This window comes from Triticum aestivum, chromosome 1B, assembly GCF_018294505.1.
Source record: "Triticum aestivum cultivar Chinese Spring chromosome 1B, IWGSC CS RefSeq v2.1, whole genome shotgun sequence".
Classification (NCBI taxonomy): Eukaryota; Viridiplantae; Streptophyta; class Magnoliopsida; order Poales; family Poaceae; genus Triticum; species Triticum aestivum.
Window position 1 is genome coordinate 598,637,933 of NC_057795.1, and position 21,353 is coordinate 598,659,285.

Sequence of the window (21,353 nt, forward strand, 5' to 3'; positions counted from 1 at the left end):
GGAGACTGTTGGGTACACTTTCTATCACAGATCAGAAGGCAAGATTTTCGTTGCTAAGAATGGATAATTTTTAGAGAAGGAGTTTCTCTCAAAAGAAGTGAGTGGGAGGAAAGTAGAACTTGATGAGGTAATTGTACCTACTCCCTCATTGGAAAGTAGTTCATCACAAAAATCAGTTCCAGTGATTCCTACACCAATTAGTGAGGAAGCTAATGATGATGATCATGAAGCTTCTGATCAAGTTACTACCAAACCTGGTAGGTCAACCAGAGTAAGATCCGCACCAGAGTGGTACAGCAATCCGGTTCTGGACGTCATGTTACTTGACCATGACGAACCTACAAACTATGAGGAAGCGATGATGAGCCCAGATTCCGTGAAATGGCTTGAGGCCATTAAATCTGAGATGGGATCAATGTATGAGAACAAAGTGTGGACTTTGGTTGACTTGCCCGATGATCGGCAAGCCATAGAGAATAGATGGATCTTCAAGAAGAAGACTGACGCTGATGGTAATGTTGCTGTCTAAAAAGCTCGAATTGTTGCGAAAGGTTTTCGACAAGTTCAAGGAGTTGACTACGATGAGACCTTCTCACCCGTAGTGATTCTTAAGTGTGTCCGACTCATGTTAGCAATTGCCGCATTTTATGATTATGAAATTTGGCAAATGGACGTCAAAACTGCATTCCTGAATGGATTTCTAGAAGAAGAGTTGTATATGATGCAACCAGAAGGTTTTGTCGATCCAAAGGGTTCTAATAAAGTGTGCAAGCTCCAACTATCCATTTATGAACTGGTGCAAGCCTCTCGGAGTTGGAATAAATGTTTTGATAGTGTGATCAAAGCATATGGTTTTATACGACCTTTTGGAGCAGCTTGTATTTACAAGAAAGTGAGTGGGAGCTCTGTAACATTTCTAATATTATATGTGGATGACATATTGCTGATTGGAAATGATATAGAATTTCTAGATAGCATAAAAGGATACTTGACTGAGAGTTTTTCTATGGAAGACCTTGGTGAAGCTGCTTACATATTGGGCATCAAGATCTATAGAGATAGATCAAGACACTTAATTGGACTTCCACAAAGCACATACCTTGATAAGATTTTGAAGAAGTTCAAAATGGATCAGTCAATGAAAGGGTTCTTGCTTGTATTACAAGGTGTGAAGTTGAGTGAGACTCAATGCCCGACCACCACAGAAGATAGAGAGAAAATGGAAGTCATTCCCTATGCCTCAGCCATAGGTTCTATCATGTATGCAATGCTGTGTACCAGACCTGATGTGTGCCTTGCTATAAGTATAGTTGGGAGGTACCAAAGTAATCCAGGAGTGGATCACTGGATAGCGGTCAAGAACATCCTGAAATACCTAAAAAGGACTATGGATATGGTTCTCGTTTATGGAGGTGACAAAGAGCTCGTCGTAAATGGTTAAGTCGACACAAGCTTTGACACTAATCCGGATGACTCTAAGTCACAAACCGGATACGTATTTATATTGAATGGTGGAGCTATCAGTTGGTGCAGTTCTAAACAGAATGTTGTGGCGGGATCTACGTGTGAAGAGGAAGACATAGCTGCTTTGGAAGCAGAAAATGAAGGAGTCTGGATGAAGGAGTTCATATCCGATCTAGGTGTTATACCTAGTGCATCGGGTCGAATGAAAATCTTTTGTGAAAATACTGGTGCAATTGCCTTGGCGAAGGAATCCAGATTTCACAAGAGAACCAAGCACATCAAGAGGCGCTTCAATTCCATCTATCATCAAGTGTCGAAAGGGGACATAGAGATTTGCAGGATACATACGGATCTGAATGTTGCAGACCCATTTATTAAGCCTCTCTTATGAGCAAAACACGATCAGCACCAAGACCCCATGGGTGTTAGAATCATTACTATGTAATCTTGATTATTGACTCTAGTGCAAGTGGAAGACTGAAGGAAATATGCCCTAGATGCAATAATAAAGTTGTTATTTATATTTCCTTATATCATGATAAATGTTTATTATTCATGCTAGAATTGTATTAACCGGAAACTTAGTACATGTGTGAATACATAGACAAACAGAGTGTCCCTAGTATGCCTCTACTTGACTAGCTTGTTTATCAAAGATGGTTATGTTTCCTAGCCATAGACATGTGTTGTCATTTGATGAACATGATCACATCATTAGATAATGATGTGATGGACAATACACATCCGTTAGCTTAGCACTATGATTGTTTAGTTTGTTGGTATTGCTTTCATCATGACTTATATATGTTCCTCTGACTATGAGATTATGCAACTCCCGAATATCGGAGGAACACTTAGTGTGCTATCAAACATCACAATGTAACTGGGTGATTATAAAGATGCTCTACAGGTGTCTCCGATGGTGTTTGTTGAGTTGGCATATATCGAGATTAGGATTTGTCACTTCGATTGTAGGAGAGGTATCTCTGGGCCCTCTCGGTAATGCACATCACTATAAGCTTGCAAGCAATGTGACTAATGAATTAGTTATGGGATGATGCATTACGGAACGAGTAAAGAGACTTGCCAGTAATGAGATTTAACTAGGTATAGTGATACCGACGATTGAATCTCGGGCAAGTAACATATCGATGACAAAGGGAGCAACATATGTTGTTATGCAGTTTGACTGCGATCTTCATAGAACATGTTGGAACCAATATGAGCATCCAGGTTCTGCTATTGGTTATTGACTAGATATGAGTCTCGGTCATGTCTACATAGTTCTCGAACCTGTAGGGTCATCACGCTTAACGTTCGATGATGATATGTATTGTGAGTTATGTGATTTGATGTACCGAAGGTTGTTTGGAGTCCCGGATGTGATCAAGACATGGCGAGGACTCTCAAAATGGTCGAGACATGAAGATTGATATATTAGAAGGTTATGTTTGGACACCGGAAAGGTTTCGAGTAGGTTTGGGCATTTTCCGGAGTACTGGGGGGTTACCGGAACCCCTGCGGGGGTTAATGGGCCTTCATGGACCTCAGTGGAAGAGAGAAGGAGGCGGCAGGTGGAGGCACGTGCCCCCAAGCCCAATCTGAATTGGGGAGGGGGGCCATCCCCCCCTTTTCTTCTCTCCCTCTTCCCCTTCCTTCCCCTCCTAGTTGGACTAGGAAAGGGGGGAACCTACTCCTAGTAGGAGTAGACACTACAAAAAAAATAAACTTCCGTGATGATACGTGTCATGTACATCCATGACAATTTTATGACAGAATCAAGATAGTCATACCTGTGCTGTCGTAGAAGTGTTCCATGACAGTATTGAAATTATCATCACAGAAGTGTCCACTTCCATGACGAGAAATCGCGCGTCACAGAAGTGCTTTCGTCAAGGGTGACCGACACGTGGCATCCACCGTAACGGAACGCCGTTAAGCTATCGGGTCAGGTTTTGGATCTGATAACCCATTAACAGCCCCGACCAATGGGAAATTTCCACGTGTATCTTATTGGCTGGATGAAACACATGTCATCTCGTCAGTGGGTTAGATAGGCGTTATGGTATGTCGACACGTGCCATGGCCCACCACTGGCCCATTTACCTTACAAAGCCGACCCATTTGACTTGGTCAAAAGTTAACGGGCTGGCGCATGAAAAGCCTGTTAACGGTCTCTTTGTAAATAGCCCATTTACGGCCCGTTAACTCACGGCCTGTTAGGCCCTAAAGGAAATCGACCCAACAACGTAATGTGGGCCGTCGAATATAACACCAGCCTATTTCACCTTCGGCCCATGTATGGCCCACGACGTGTTTAGGCCCATATGAGGCCTTCGTATCTTTCGGCCCTTTACAGGCCCACGGTGACTCTAGCCCACAATGAACAGTAATTTTCTTTGTACCTGTTAACGGCCCATGATTTACATGGGCCGTTTCCAGCCTGTGTTAGCTTTCGGCCTATTGACGGCCCATACGTTCTTGGGCTCCTTTTTGGCCCTTGATTACTTCCGGCCCGTTACTGGCCTGTTCCCCTAATGGGCCAAATTCGGCCCATGGCAAGAGTCAGCCCGTTACTGGCCTGTTACCCTAACGGGCCAAATTCGGCCCATGGCAAGAGTCGGCCTGTTTCTGTCCTGTTAACCCGTTGCACTGTTTCCAGCCCGTCCTATATTCTGGCCCATTAATGACCCATTACGCATGTGACAGAATTAAGCCTTTGCTGTCCTACAGCGTGTTAACGGCCCGTTACCATGCTGGGCCAGTACCAATTACGCCCGTTTACGACCCATGTAGACCCATTTATCCGATGGCCCGAGGCCCACCGATTCTACGGCCCTGTTGGAGGCCCATTTATCAACGGCCCGTAGGAGACCCATGGATCGTACGGCCCGTAGGAGACCCCTGGATCCTATGGCCCGTATAGGGCCCATGGTTGTTGCGGCCACTAGCAAACCAGGGAAAAAGAAGACTAGGAAATAAATAAGGCCGAAACTAACGGTAGGCTATTAAGGCGATTGCACAGATTACATCCACTCGGCATCAAAGATCGCCGCCAGTGCAAATATAGGGAACACCCTACACTATAAAAAAATGGCTTGCTGTTTTCTTCAGACGGTGGCTGCACGTTAAGAATAAATTTTGTATCGCACCAAAACAAATTACAACTATATAACAAAAGGAAGGTTGGCATAAAACTTAACAGTCTAGAAGATAAATGCACCACCAGAAGTTCAGAAGCTCAGTTCATTTGACCTGACTGTTACGTTTTCATGCTGTATTGTCCAATGGAGCACCATAACCCTCGCCTTCATTTCCCCTAGGCTCCTGAACAACATAGAAAATGTCTGATAGTCTAGTTTCAAAACCATGCATATCTTGACAGCATCGAACAATGTCTCTCCTTGTTTCACAAAGGGTCTCTGTTAGGGAATGGACTTGTGTCTGGAGTGCAGATACAACATTGCTTTGAGCTTGCATATCTTAATCGTGAGGCAGTTTGGATGATATTGCCTTAGCAACCAACCCAGTATTACGCAGGAACGTGCTTTTGGCACTGTTAGTGGACACGTATTGACCCACTGCAGCAAGAGCTGACATTGCGGTTATAGTTGCCTCGCCACCTTCAGAAGGTGGCGGTTCCACCATTTTTTCCATAGCTCGCTGAAAAGTTGAGGTTTTACATTAGTAGTACTAGAACAGAAGATATTAAGGAGGCCACAAAACCAAACAAAATAGCTTTGGTCTATATACAGAACTTATTCTGGTGAACCCATGTAAAATATTAGTTGTATTTTATTGCAAAGTACATAATAAAACCAGGTTCCAAACATATGACCATGTACCATCGCTAATGTATTGTCTATTTCTTCACATTGTATTGAGGGCTAAGGATAAAGAGACGAAGTTTATAATATGGTAAGCATAGTATGACATCATTCATATCACAAAACAACTGAGAACAGACAAACATGCAATTGTAATGTTGTGTGGGCAAGTCCAGCACGAAACTAGATTACGGGTCAAGATCAAAGGAACATCACTCCTCTCTTTTAAACCTTGTAAGGTGCAATGATACACTAAAACAATTGTGTATAAAATTGAAAAGAGTAATAGATATTGGCTACAAACCATGCAGTTCAAGGCACAAGTCAGAGTAAGTAGTAGTTAAAAGGCATGAGGATTAAGGACTTACAACAGCGGCTTTGACTGGTGTAGTCATGCCCTTCGTCTTGCTGGTGTGACAGTCCTTGAAGATTTCCACAACATTTGGTTTAGGTACTTTTTGGTCCTTGCGGGCTTTCCTCTGCGTTTTGAACAAGTCAATATAGATTTGATAATATGGTATAGCGAAAAGAGTGAAACATCAGCTAATTACAAGAGCCTCACAGTGTGCAATATAGCTACGAGATCCTATCGTCTGTTGGAATTTCACTTTCGTACGTTTGACCTTGTTCTTTGAATAGTTCACCTACAAGAAGATAGATTTGTGTGGCACATGCGTAAATAGGACTTCAACATGTTATATGATCACATATATATAATGTACCTGATACTTCGGATCAGATCAGTGTTTAACAAGGCCCCTCCAATCTTCATCTGATATATTTTCCACTAGAGATGTTTGGGAAAGTTCACTGTTAGCCTTGCCTTCAAAGTGAGTTTTCCTCAAGTTATACCGATACTGTCGTAGAGCAGACTTGAAAATATGGGTGCAAGCTTGTCTGGTTGCATCATCTTGGCTATCCAACTTGAACCCCATATGTTGAAAATTATGGGAGTCTCATTATCAGCAACTTAGAAAGTATGGGACAGAGCAAAACGATATTACTAGTTTCCATACATAACCATACTTACAGATAAATGGTCGAGGAAGATTTTGAACTGGGTTTCGTCTTTGTCATTCCTGTACTGAATTCATGTTGGGAGGATACGTACATGACACCTATCGGCAACCGCTGCCTCTGATACTAACTTGGCTGACTCTGTAGCATCGCGTGGCCTTTTTAAACCTGCCTCAAAATGGATCTCCATTCTTCCTCCTCTAGATTTAGTTAACCTATCGAGCATTATCCCTGATGTTTGTTTCCTCTTGCGCCTAGGTGCTAGTCCAACAACAAACATAGGAAGTGTTATTGTACATCAAACTATGAGACTACATATAAAGAAGCACGCAACTGTAACTTGACTCCAACAACTACCTTCTTGCTGTTGAAGCTCACAAGGTTCATCTGATATTGCCAACTCGTCTTGTGTCAAGAGTGCTTGGGAAGTAGTGTCAGGTGGCAAGGGAGCTTGGGGACATGCTGCTAGCTCAGTTGACGCACGAGTAAGTCGTGCAGCTGGTAGTACTATGGTAGGTGTTGCAAGAACTAGGGCTGTCTCTGCTTGCTTGGTGGCAGCTATTTGTTTCTGTCTGGCTTTTTTTGCAGCTCGTGTAGCATGGGATGCCGTGTTTGTAGAATTTTCCGCTAGACATTGACCTTCTATTGCACCATCAGTACCAGCAGAATTTGCAGGATTCATCCGCTTCTCATTCCCTGCCATTCTGTGTTTCTTCCTCTTTTTCTGTGCCATGTTAAGTCAGGCCAACAAGAAAAACAAATAAAAATTTAGTTCTTCAGAACAAATTGATGCGTGATGCAGACAAACTGAACTTTGATGTTAGACAACCACATGATAGGAGGATGTAATATGTATGAAAAATAGGACAGAAGAGATAACCAGAACTATGATGTGTAAACTAAGAAGAAGATATTTCACCAAATTAGAAGCAATGCAATGGAAGGTAGACACCATATGAAAGATGCTACAAATATCGCTCTCCCATGTTAATAGTGTCTCATCATAAATGCGTTTAAACAAATGTGAAGTAGTATAAGAAATAAATCATATGCAAGATGGAAACAACATCACACTACCATGTTAGAGGTCTCTCGTCATTAGTGCCATTGCATATTCATAGCATTGCATATTCACAGCTTATGATGTGTAAACTAAGGAGATGGCATTTCAACAAATTAGAAGCAATGAAAGCTAGACACCATATGAAAGATGCAACGAATATCACTCTACCAAGTTAAAATTGTCTCATCATAAGTGCCATTTCAACAAATTAGTAGTACAAGCTAGAAAAGAATGCGAGATGTGACCTATATCACACTCCGAAGTCAAACGTGTCTTATGATAAGTGATTGTTGCAGGTTACACAATAGTAGTAATTTGATGTAAGAACATGGTGTGATAGGCAAATATTGTATGTTCTAGAAACAGGAACACGTGTCTTATTCAAGTATAATGTGTAAAGTAAGAAGATGGAATTCAACAAAATTAGAAGCAAAACAAGCTAGACATCACACATAACATGCAACCACATATAACAGTGCCAAGTTAGAGGGAGCACCGGTGATGGTGCACTCGGGGAGACGTGCTCATCATAAACACAACTTTGTTGAGTGTCTATGCATGTGTTGTCTTGGAAATCATCTTGGGGGTGTGGAGGAGTGGAAACTGTAGAGGCCCTCCGTTCGGAAGGAGCACCTTCATCTACTGCCTTGCTAACTTCCTTCCGCTTTATTGATTTTGAATTTTCAAGTAAACCAACAAGAAAAAGCAATAAAATTCTCTCTTTAGAACTCATTCATGCATGATACTGACAATCATTACTTTGATGTAAGGCAAACACATGATACCAGGATGGAATATGTATGAAAAACAGGACGGCATGGCATGTTCACAACTGTTTGTGTAAACTAAGCAGAAACCATTCCAACAAATAAGAAGCAATGCAAACTAGACACCACATGAAAGATGCAACCAATATGACTTTGCCAAGTTAAAAGCGTCCCATCATAAATGGAATTTCAATAAATTAGAAGTAGCGCATGCTATAAATCGTATGAAAGATGCAACTAATATCGTACTGCATATACTGAAGGTGTCTCGTCATATTGATTGATGCGGGATACAAAAAAACAATAGGTTTATGTAAGGACATGCTTAATATACAGATGTGATATGTACTAAATGCAGGAAGGCATGTCACATTAATTGGTATAATGTATAAGCTAAGCAGACTAGCACATGCAGTTTAACCAGATTGGAAGAATTACAATCTAGACACCATATGCAACATGCAACCACGTATCACACTGCCAAGTTAGAGCAAGCACCTGCGATGCTAGTGTAGGGGAAATTCTGTAATCAACTACAGAGCTACGTTCACTATCTTCATCTAGCATTTCTGTTTCTTGAGAATCATGTCGGGAGGCTAACGCTGCATTCTTTAAATGAGGAGTAGTCCCCTTGCCTGCCTGCCTCATCATAAGTGATTGATGAGGGATACACAAGAACATTAGTTTGATGTAAGAACATGGTTAATACACACATGTACTAGTATGTACCAAAAACAGAAAGGCATGTCATATTCAAAGGTATAATGTGTAAGCTAAGCAGATGCAATTTAACCAAATTGGAAGCAATACAAGCTAGACATCCGGCTGGAGTGGTGAGCATGATCATCTAGGACCTAAGAGCCTAGTGGGAGGCGGGCTGCTTCACCACCATCGCAACTTTTTAGTTGGCTTCCAGGTGATGCCTATCTTTGCTGGGCTTGTCACTGGCTCGGCCAGTGCCCTGACTAGCTATTTGTCTTCTGGTGCCCATGGGATGGTGGTTCATGTAAAAAAATATCTTTCCTTATCTTGGGGCTATTTGGTTTGTGACTAACTTTGCCAAATGTTGCCACACCTAAAGCTAGGCAAGTTTGACTAACTTAGGTGAGTGTTTTGTTCAAGCCACACCTTAGGAAAGCCACACTTGGACCCCACATGACATACACACACAAAATGTGGGAAGATTCCCTTATGCTTGCCAACTTGTGGCTTTCATTTTGATGATCTAACCTTAGGCAAGCTTGGCAAAAATATGTGGCAAAGTGTGGCAATGCTAGGCCTAGAACCAAACAACCCCAAAGACCAACTTCGGCCTTACGAATACAGGATAGACACCATATGGAACATGCAACCACATATGACACCGCGAAGTTAAAGCAAGCACCTGGGATGGTGGTTCATTGCGAGCAAGGTCATCAACTCCAGAGCTACGTTTACTCTCTCCATCTGCTGACACTTCACCCTTTATAGTGCTGTAACGTGTCGTGCCTACCCGCGAAGAAAGCTGGGTCAACTTCTCTCTTATCTTTTTTGCTTCTCTCGAGGCAGACTCTGAAATACCCTTGCATAAAAACACAATAGTGAGAGTATGGGTGAAGTGTGTGCAGAACTAGTGCACTGTAAAAGTAGAAGATAGCAGGTGGCTGAAAAATAAATGACAGGAGACATATGATATCTCTACAACATTGCATGGCAAACAAAATTAGATTCTACTCCGTATGATTTTGTAATATATGAGCACATGAAATGCAGGTACTCCTCCAGCACACCACCACATGTGGTCATATCTAAGATAATAGTTGACTGAAAATAAAAAGGTCAGTCGATTTTTTTAATGAACCGTCTGATCTATAAGGAACGGGCAGATGGCCTTTGTCTACCTCCCGCCAGTCATTGTTGACGATCTTTCTCGAACTGCCAGCGACCACCGGCCCAAACCCCTGCCTCCGCTGCCCTGCCCTCCCCTCGACCTCACACCACCATCGTGCTTGGCAGCGCCCCCAGGCCATCCCTTTAATCCCGGCCGACCTCCAGATCGGGCGCCAGTAGCTCTAGGCCGCACATGCCCCTAAGATAAACACCAAGGCGCTGATTCCCCGGCGTAATAGGCATACTAGTGCCTATTACGCCGGGGAATGCTTCCGTTAATTGGGAATCAACTGGCTAGTAATTGAAATTTAGGGGGGCGACGGACCTCTAGCTAAGGTGAAATAGTATATGAGGAGAAACCATGTGCATCGCGAGTTACTAGGAACATGTAGTATGAAGAAGAAGCGGTCAACTAGTGTCTTCTCTGGGATGAATACCATGCAATAAGAAACGTAAGATTTCCACGAATAAGGGAAGAGGAGTACCGTTATCGGTTGCCAGTGTGGTGTCGATATGTCGCGGCGATTTTCTTGTTTTTACCGGGGGAACCGATGTTTTGGAGAGCCGTGGATCCTTGGACAAACCCATGGCCAAATTGTTGACTGTGTTGCCATGGCCGTATGTCGGCGGAAGGGAAGCAGATCCGAGGCAGCGAAGGACGGCGTAGCAAGAACAGCTCCGGTGCGGTGGACGGTTGCGAAGTTGGAGCGGCAGCGGTGAGTCGCAGGATGGCGTGGTTGAACTGGCTTGGGTACGGATGACTCGGCCTCGGCTTCAATTACTAGCCGTGGAGGGTGTTGCGGTTGAGGTTGCGGTGGACGACGACGTCGGGGTATCGGCTGAGGTAGTTTTGGCTCCCACGCAGTACGAATGGGGAATCGGAAGGATGGGAGGGAACCATGTTTCGGTCTGGATGCGCTTGTTTTTTGCTTTTTTGAACAGAAGATCGGACGCTCTTGTTTGAAATTTGGTGAAAGTACAAACTTTGCCCCCCTCTTAAATTTCGGACCTACTAAGGGTCGGGGGTAGGATGGTAATCCCAGGTGTCCCAAATAGTGGGCGGGAGCGATTTCGGCCGCGCACATGTGTGCTTAGGTGGCCATTGTGTATGAATGTTTTTCGGAGGCGGTTGCGTGGCGTCTAGATGAAGCTACAAACCTACCCCGGTTTAGACTTTTGGACGTCGGGCCGGTAGGTTTCACGTTGCGGAGTTATTAGAAAAATAATTTCCTTGTACTACCAAACATTGGTCTCATGGGGTTTCGGGCGAGTAGAGGCGCTTTTGGCGCTTGGTTCGAAATTTTGAAACACAAGCATTCACGTTTAGAGTACTCTTGAACTATGAGTATTGACCTAAACAGACAATGTTATATTTGACCTTGTATGTTTGAAAACCTCATTAAATTATCCGCTTCTTTTTGAAATTTTGACACTTGAAAATCCTATAACTACGATTACTTTGGAATGGAGGAGCTAAATTTGAATCTATTTTGTACACGACTACATATGCTATTATGTACAAAATCAGAGCAAAGATTGGTGCCCCCATAATTTAGGTATGATTTACAAATGCCATGATACCAAATTCAAATAATTGAATGGACTTCATGTTGAATTCAATTTTTTAAACCACCTTAAGTTGAATTCAAATGTATGCTAGTTCATAGGTAGCTATTTATAATGTTCACTGTGTAACTTTCGTAGTATAATGTGCTTTACACACACAACATGAACTACACTAACGTTTATATTCGATTGCTAAAGCTATGCATTGTCTGGAGTTCAAAATACTAACTATGTGGATCAATTGTGTCGAGTAATAACATAGACATGCTCAAATTCGATAGAATCTAGATGTCTGATGGATCAATGACTGCTCCTTATGCGAATTGCAAATATCATGATCCCATCCTAATATTTGGATACAGTTTATATGTTTAATCAATGTGTACAACAGTCTTTTACGTGTAGTTTCACTCTCCATCAGTGGTCTCTCACACATGCTCACACACTCTCTCCCGAGGTGTCTTTCTCGCACACATGCTCTAGATATAACCCTCCCTCCCACTCGTAACCATTTACAACCGTTTTGACTAACCTTTATCACAAGCACTCTTCCTCTCGCAAACATACACACGCACAATCCCCAACGACCCTTTCTATATACATGGACTTGCCTACGTGTCTCATGTACGCACATTATCTTTAGGCCTATCTCCCACGCATTGTCTCACACCTCTCTTCCTAATCGACGAGTATGATTCTAGCAGAGCATTCTGTAGGATGCCCCTTAAAGTTATGTTGGATGAATAGTAATATCAGAGATAAAGGGGTTACCTTAGTCCGAGAACCTAGGGTTACAAATCCTAGCCGGCTTTGTCAGTGGACACAGAGTCCTTCACAATTCTGATATCTTTGTCTTGTATGACTAGTCATCCATGGGTCTTCCTAAATGCGTCACGGGCCGACCAATGTGGTGCAGGACGGAACCGAACGAAGGGCCTCACCTCGACCCACCGGACCTCACGCGGTGACACACCCTCTGCCCCCATGTCTCATTATCTTCTCACACCCACACATACCAACACAAACACCACACACAAAAAAAAAATTCTCCTGGTGCCTCTGTTCCCTCCCCCCTTGCATATACACACTCAAGGGAATGGAATCTCTTGTCGTGATGTCATATTCATCTCTCTCTCTCTCTCTCTCTCTATACCACTCTCATTTCTCGTGCTATCTCTCCCATGCCCCCCGTCGGCCCCTCTATCCATGCCTCTCTCGAATATGTAATACACACACATACCTCTCTACACTACACAAAAAATACACTTCCATAATGATACGTGTTTGTCACAGTAGGTCATGGTTTTTGTCATGCATGTACATCCATGACAATTTTATGACAGAATCAAGATAGTCATACATGTGCTGTCGTCGAAGTGTTCCATGACATTACCAAAATTATCATCACGGAAGTGTCCACTTCCATGACGATAAATCGCGCGTCACAGACGTGCTTTTGTCAAGGGTGACCGACACATGGCATCCACCGTAACGGAACGCCGTTAAGATATCGGGTCGGGTTTTGGATCCGAACCCGTTAACAGCCCCGACCAATGGGGATTTTCCACGTGTAAAATCATCATTGGCTAGAGGAAACACGTGTCGGCTCATCGTTGGGACAGATGTCATCCACTCATTGGACAGAAGGCGCCTATGATACGTCGACAGATGGCACGGCCCAACAGTGGCCCATTCCTGTGAAAAGGTCGGCCCGTTTGACTTGGTGAAAAGGTGGCGGGCCGGCCCATGGAAAGCCTGTTAATGGCCTGTTCGCATATAGCCCATTTACAGCCCGCTAACCCAAAGCCCATTACGCCCTATCCGAAATAGGCCCAGTAGCGTCATCTGGGCCATCCAATGTGATTCCACCCCGTTTTCACTTCTGGCCCATGTATGGCCCATGACGTCTTTCAGCCCATATGAGGCCCTTGGTAACTATTGGCCCATTAACGACCCGTGGTGAAACTGGCCCGTAATGAACAGTGTATCACTTTACACCAATAAACGGCCCGTGGTGAAACTGGCCTGTAATGAACAGTGTATCACTTTATACCCATTAATGACCCGTTATTCCATTGGGCCGTTTCCAGCCCAAGTTATCTTTGGGCCTTCTGAGGGCCCATTTATTCTTGGGCTCATTTGCAGCATTCGGTTACTTACGGCCCATTACTGTCATTTTCTGCTTGTGGGCCAAATTCAGCCCGTCGTTACAGTCGGCCCGTTTGTGGACCGTTAATCTGTTGGGCCATTTTCATAGCATCACCAAATACGGCCTATTAACGACCCGTTATGGTCAGCCCATAAAACATACGATTTCCATTAAAGGCCCATCTACGGCCCATTAAAGGCCCATACAATACCCATAAATGTGTCGGCCCTTACAAGGCCCATGAATCCTACGAGACGTAGAAGGCCCATGGATCCTACAAGATGTGGATCCGACGGCCCATGGATCTGACAGCTCATTGAAGGCCCACGGATCCGACGACCCATTAAAGGCCCATGGATCTGACGGCCCATTGAAGGCCCATGGATCCGACGGCCCGTGCATGACCCATGGATCGTACGGCCCATGAAGGGCCATGGTCGGGCGAGTTGGCCCCCGTTTGAAGGATATAGCATATTCAAAGAATTATCCTACTCAATACTATCACCTCTAAAAAGCATACACTATACAACAAAGAGATCAAGGCATAGAAAGGTAGAATACTCCTACACTATACAATAAAGAAATTACAGCCTATTCTACCCACTGGGCATTATGGTTCGGCACAGGTGTTAATAAAGCATACACAAAAAGCAAATTATATACACTGGGCAAATACAGCTCATACATCATGGACGCGCATCAACTTAACTCCATTTGAACTATAATCGATTGGCCAGATTCAGGTAGCACAAATTTCAGTCTGCAAAATCTCCAATTCCTTCATGGTTACCTCAGTGTCTTGTTTCATTTTTTGACTCCTGCATCTAATACCTGCATGTCCAGTCTCAACTTGTTGATTAAATGTTGACAATCATGTACATGTTGTCTTGCCACCTCTAGTTGATGCTCGAGAACATCAGCACATTCCAATTCCAATCCACGATCATTCGGTAACAGCCATGCCGCATTGCTCGCAGATCTTTGTGTTGATGTCACTTCATCCTGAAATGTTTCTGTAAGTACACATGACTAGGGCAAAAATATAGTTACAGTAGTGAAGCGAGCAAGACACTATTTTGTACTACATGGCAAAACAGGACTAACAATAATGTTACACGTCACTTTCAAAAAAATGTTCCACGTCATGAAGCATATGCAGGTGATATTTTAAAAATTATAAAAAAGATAGTTTGTGCAGCCTGCATACAGAAATCCCTCTTAGTTCACAAGAGGAGCATGATGTTAGGGCCCAATCAAAAACACAGACAAGTTACAAATTTAGACAGATGTTGTGTATAAGCAAGCAGTTGGCCATTCTATATCTCAATTAAAGTCTTAGGGAGCATAATGAACAACAGAGGGTTTCATACAAACATACTACAACAGGCAAAACTATGCAATCATTAGCATAGTATAAACTAGATTGTGACCTCATACAATAATAGTTGGTTAATAGACTTCAAAGCTTCAGGCACACTTCAGCAGAGTAATTAAATGGTAAGGCATTTAATTATGTCAACTAATAGTTATACAAGTACCGAACATTAGGCATGATTATTTGGGCATCTCATTAACAAAGGACAAATAAACCAATTGAAAAGAGCAAATTAACTATGCCTGAAACAAACAAGGAATTGAACTGTTGAGTTGCATACAGTGGCTTACCTTAGCAGGTTGAAGAGGCTCAGTGCAGCTCCTACTTCTCGTCCAAGGCTCCTTCCTAACATCTTGTACTTGGAAATCCTCAATCTTATCTTCATTGCACCCCCTATGCAAGGTGACACAAACTAGTTACTCGTCTCCTTGGAAGATAAATATGCATACTTTCCAGTCTGTGAACACAAAAGGATGAGATTATAACAAAACAACACCACATAATGAAGCATGCCACATATCTTGCACTTGCACACAATGAAATGAGCATTTACTATGTCTGCACTATGTAAAAACTAGGCATACCTTTGAACAGGATCTCCAGGTACTCTTGGAGAGCCTACTATAGTGTATAGCCAAACCTTTATGTCACCTATGAGTTAGACAAGGCCCCACTACAGCAGCCCTTAGTGTTTAAATCGTTGACAAGCTCTGTTAGAGTGTTAGGTCAAGAACAGCAAGTAATCAAAGCAAATAGTCCTAGTATGGCTGGCTGATGCAAACAAGCAATTGAACAGATGTGTGAGCAAATCTTACATATCAAGAAAAGAAGCAAAGAAGGAGGCTTAAAGACCATCACTTGACTGACCAGATTTGAGGGGCATATAAAAATCATGTGCAATGTATGAACTAACATAAACATTGCATATTCCAGATTCTACAATGGAATGCACATGTATTAGGTTATGCCATGTATGATGATGCCTAAATGTACATATAGCAGGCAGGAGTGATTCATCATTGCACGCACAATTGAATTGTAGGTTAAGGGCCAGTTCGATTCTGCCTTTTCAGGGCATATTGTCAAAATAAGCCATAAAAGATGTAAAGAAGTCATTTTTGAGTTATGGGCTTGGTCTTAACTAATTTCGCTTTCGAGGGCGGTGTTTCAGGTAGAACCTCACTAAAAATTGAAGGGAAGGGGAATAGTGAAATGACTCTGTTGTCTGCCTATATTACACTCAAAATGCAACTGCTGACGCCCGTGTCACACCTGACCCTCAAGTAAAAACAAACACGCAAGCATTCATTGCCTGCCCGCTTGCATATCCTCTCCCCTTTCCCTCTACCTCGATACCCTGCCTGCAGCACTAGGGTTCCTCCAGTGAGCCGTCGCCACTGGTCCCATCTGGCATGGTCCTCCACGATGCTATGTCTAGCTTGGCTACATGGCCGGCTAGTAGGGGCAAATCTCCCTCGCTGCTCCTCCCTCTGGTGCCGCCCCTCATTCTCATGGTCTCCAGCAGCTGCTCCACTGTGGTTCGTCCAACGCACTACTCCGGCGGGCGCTGCACAACTACGGCTGATGCCACACTGCGGCAGAAGGCACCTTATTCCCCCTCCCCTCCTCCCAGGCCATGGCCTTGAGGTGCTGTTGAAGGATGAGCTCATCCAACAAGGTGAGGATCTCCTCTGATTTTTTGCCAAATTTTCATTCTGATCCACTATGATGAATTGCTATGAGCTGCTTCTGCTGCTGTTATATGATGCATTGCTATGAGCTGCTGCTGCTGTATGATGAGTTGCTATGAGCTACTGCTGCTGCTATATGATGAATTGCTATGAGCTGCTGCTGCTGTATGATGAGTTGCTATGAGCTACTGCTGCTGCTATATGATGAATTGCTATGAGCTGCTGCTGCTGCTATATGATGAGTTGCTATAAGCTACTCCTTCTACTGCTATATGATGAATTGCTATGAGATGCTCCTGTTGCTGCTATATATATGATGAATTGCTATGAGCTGCTCCTGCTGCTGCTATATGCTGAATTGCTATGAGCTACTGCTGGTATATGATGAATTGCAGACTGCTGCTGATGTATGATGAGTTGCTATGAGCTGCTACTCCTGCTATATGATGCTTTCAGGTGGTGCTGCTATATGATAATAACCAGCCACTTGGACTATCGAATTTCAATAAATAATTGTTCTTCATTTAAATGTGGGTCATGTGTTCTTCGTTTAAATTAGGCAATGGGATCTCTATGGAAAACATTGACCAAAGTAGATTGTGCCAAGTAGATGGTATCTTTGTATTTGCATTTTGAGCAAATAGTGATGGTCTGTTTTCCCATCATATTAATTACTGCACTGGGTTCAATTTGTGATGTTTGCAAGTAAAATTAATTTCCATATGGGCAACAAAATGAAAAAAAATATAATGCAATCTTGACTTTCCACTGATCATACCAAAGATAAGCTGAAAACGCAATGAAAAGAACTGGTTGGCTTATTACATGGAGCTTATATTCACATGTGCTTATTTTCTTAGGATAACTCGTAATAACTGTCCGTAAGAAACTTAGCTAATAGAACTGGCATACAAATAACATGTCACGATGATTGCAATGGAGGAGTGACGTACCATAGCACACTGTATAGGCTCACCACTGCCTCTCCTTTTTTGCGATGTTCCATGAAATTGCCACATACATCTTGTACTTTTTCATTGTGTAACCCTATCTGCGACTTGACACGGCTAATTTCAGACATCTCTACATGATACTATATTGCATATCCCTTGCGCATATTTAAACCACAAATTAACCATTGTGTGCATACCATAAACTAGCCATGACTATGTATGCTGGACTAGCAGGCACTCTAAGGGAGCCTAATGTAGTGCACTGGAATTCCTACATGCCACCTACAATTTTGGGTAATGTACTGCCCCTGTTCCTAAATATATGTCTTTGTAGAGATTCCAGTATGGACCACATACAGATGTATATAGATGCATTTTCGAGTGTAGATTCACTCATTTTGCTCCGTATGTAGCCTATAGTGGAATCCCTAGAAAGACTTATATTTAGGAACGGAGGTACGAGGTAGTATCATGTATGACATCTACATATCTAATTTAGCAGCCATTAGTAGAAATCATTGTCTGCACAAAGGGATTACTGGTCAAAAATCCTAGCAAAGCACGCTGGCAGGCACAGAACAATACAAGATAGAGACGCGCTTACAAGATCATAGCAATGCCTCCGTCTAGGATCTTGTTTGGCCAAGCTGTTTTATCCAGAAGAAACATCATCCTTGTAGTTTTTGCCAGCTGCATAACAGGTAACAGCGACCGGTTCGTATATTTTAAGTACATTGGGCAGGTGATGCTGGACGGGTTTAAAGGTGACAAGTACCTAGGCTGTGGCGGGTGCTTGCCATCTCTCCAAACGATGGGAATCAGGTTAGAAACGTCAAGGGTGATGACGCTGCGCTGGCTGTCGGGGTCCGGTAAGGAGATCTAGAACCATCGAGTAGGGTGTTTGTAGAGCAGCTCCGGTAGGGTGGACTACGGTGTGGGCAAAGCGGATATGTGGCCGTGGACGAGGGTGTAGGTGAAGGTGCTCCGGTGGTTGGGTTAAGGATGGTGTCGACGATGCGGATCTGCGGCCATGGACAGGGCGTCAGAAGCTTCTCCGGTGTTTGGGTTAAGGGTGGTGTCGACGATGCGGATCTGCGGCCGTGGACGTGGCGTCAGAAGCTACTCCAGTAGGTTGGATGAGGGTGCGAGGAAGCGAATCTGAGGCCGTGGACTTGTGAGTTGACAAAGCGGCCCTGGTAGGGTTGAGAATGGTATAGGCGAAGCTACTCCGGTAGGGTTGATGATGGTGTCGGTGAAGCGGCTCCGGTAGGGTTGAGGAAGGTGTCGGCGAAGCGGCTCCGGTAGGGTTGAGGAAGGTGTCGGCAAAGAGGATCAGAGGCCGCCGACGGGGGCATCGATGGGGCGGCTCCGGGGGGTGTGGACGAAGCGTCTCCGATGGGAAGTATGAATGAGCCGCTGCAGATGCGTGGCGGTTGACGAGAGTACCAGCAAAGCATATCCGGCGCCATGGACAAGGCCGTCACTGAATGAGCTGTGGTACAGTGCTGGATGAGCAGTCTACTTGTTTCTAGGGGAGGTGGGAGGGGTAGATGCGGCCGCAGAAGCAGATCCGGCGAGGTGGACGCTGCTGGCAGTGAATGGGATATGGTACTCCAGTGGATGAGCAGTCTAGGGTTTCGAGATGGGAGGGGAGAAAGGGCGATGAAGTACGGATGGAATGATGTAAGATGCTCTGGTGTTGTGGAGTTAGTCATTTTTGCGGGAGGGGGAGACGAAATGGGGGTGCCGTGTAGTGGGGGGTACCGGAAGTTACCAAATCAGCCCCGACCTATCATGTAGATGAGAGCGGTATTGTAACTGTTTGTCTCCGTGCACCAAGGACAAAAGGGGGATTTCGCATGCTAAAGACTAAGGTGGCGGAAATTTTAGAAGGAGGCGGGAGATTTTGCTGCCCGCGGGATCTTTCGTATCCGGTTTCAACTAATTTGGACCGTGCTAGCGGGAAGGTCATGCTACACTGTGTACACGGGGCACGCGTCAGCAGTTAATAACTGGCGTGAAGTCCACACCAGAAAAAAAGACAATAACTCGGGATGATGCACCGATAACTTGGACGTTCACACGGGCGAGGCCAATCGTACGGGTGTAGTGGCGCGTTCACAAAAAAAGGGATCAAACGCTCAGCCTATGTATTTCTCGTGTAAATAGATAATTTAGTGCCATTGGTTATTTACTTTAAACATAATGCATTGACGTGTTAGTGTAGAGGCGCACAAAAAGAAATGGATATTCTAGTCAGCTACTTAAAAGTGTTACCTCATAATATTACATAGCCTCCATTTCATAAATTGCGTATCCATTAAATTCATATATGAATATTACATAAATTACTTCAAAATAGAAACTTAAATCATCCAAGACTAATGAATTTGAATGCAATCGTAACAATGGTGCATGTACATGATAGCTACATTGGTTGTTTGAAGAAACATCACTGTAAATTTGGCATGCACAACTGAAAAGGTTTATTTAAATAGAAAAAAATGTGATATGTGAGTGTCCAATCTTCATAGCGTTGAATCGATATTGTACCTTTGGCCACGATATGAAGTAGATATTGACTTATGTTCAAGTGATGCACGTCCACGATCGCTAGATAGTGATACGTGAATGAATTGTGCAATCTCTCTCACACACATACATATCTTATTTCCCTGTGGGCATCGGAATCACACACGCGCACTTCATGTATTTCTCTCCCTCCGTCAGGGTTAAATTCGTCTTTCTACCCCGTCCTACAAGTCTCTCACACAGAAACACACACGCTCTCTATGTCTAACATGCCCACCCCTTTAATTCCGCCCACCCACAACCACTAATGTCTCAAAGTATAGTAATGTCTCTCACACATATGCTATCTACCTATCCCTTAATATAGCTAGATATGTGTCACACAAACTCCTTCTCCCTACTAGCAAGATGCCCATGCGTTGCACGGAACATCAAGATGCATTTGTATGAGAAGTTTATGTTGTGGGACAAAAGGATGAATGACGGAATGCCTTATTTGAAAATGCGGAGAGGGGTGTGGGTATCTTTTTGCAAAATTGACATAGTTTCCTTCCTATCCGCCGGATATAAATTGGATGGCCTATATTGCAGGATGGCAGGAACACCATCGTCACCAACTCTGTTTTTTTATAAGAGTAGAGATATGTGAGTGTCACTGCCCCCACCCCACACACACACCCACACACCCACACTTCCCAACATCGAAGGAGTAGGGTGACACCTCGATCTTGATACTAATCTATCGACTGGCTTCTCTCTCAAACATACACACACACACACACTACCCGGCACCGAAGGAGTAGGGTGGCACATCGATCTTTATAATAATCTATCTACTCCTCTTTCAAACACACACACACACACAAACACACACACACACACACACACACAAACACACACACTCGCTAGTTGTGCCTCTGTGCCTACCGCGCACACTCTCGATACGTCTTTCTCTCCCCGCCCCCAACAATGACAGCAGAAGGGTGACAACTTGATTTGATCATAATCTGTCAATTGGTTTCTCTCTCAAACATTGTGTCTCGGTGCCTCGCTCGGTAGCCCCCGATATGTAGACTTCTC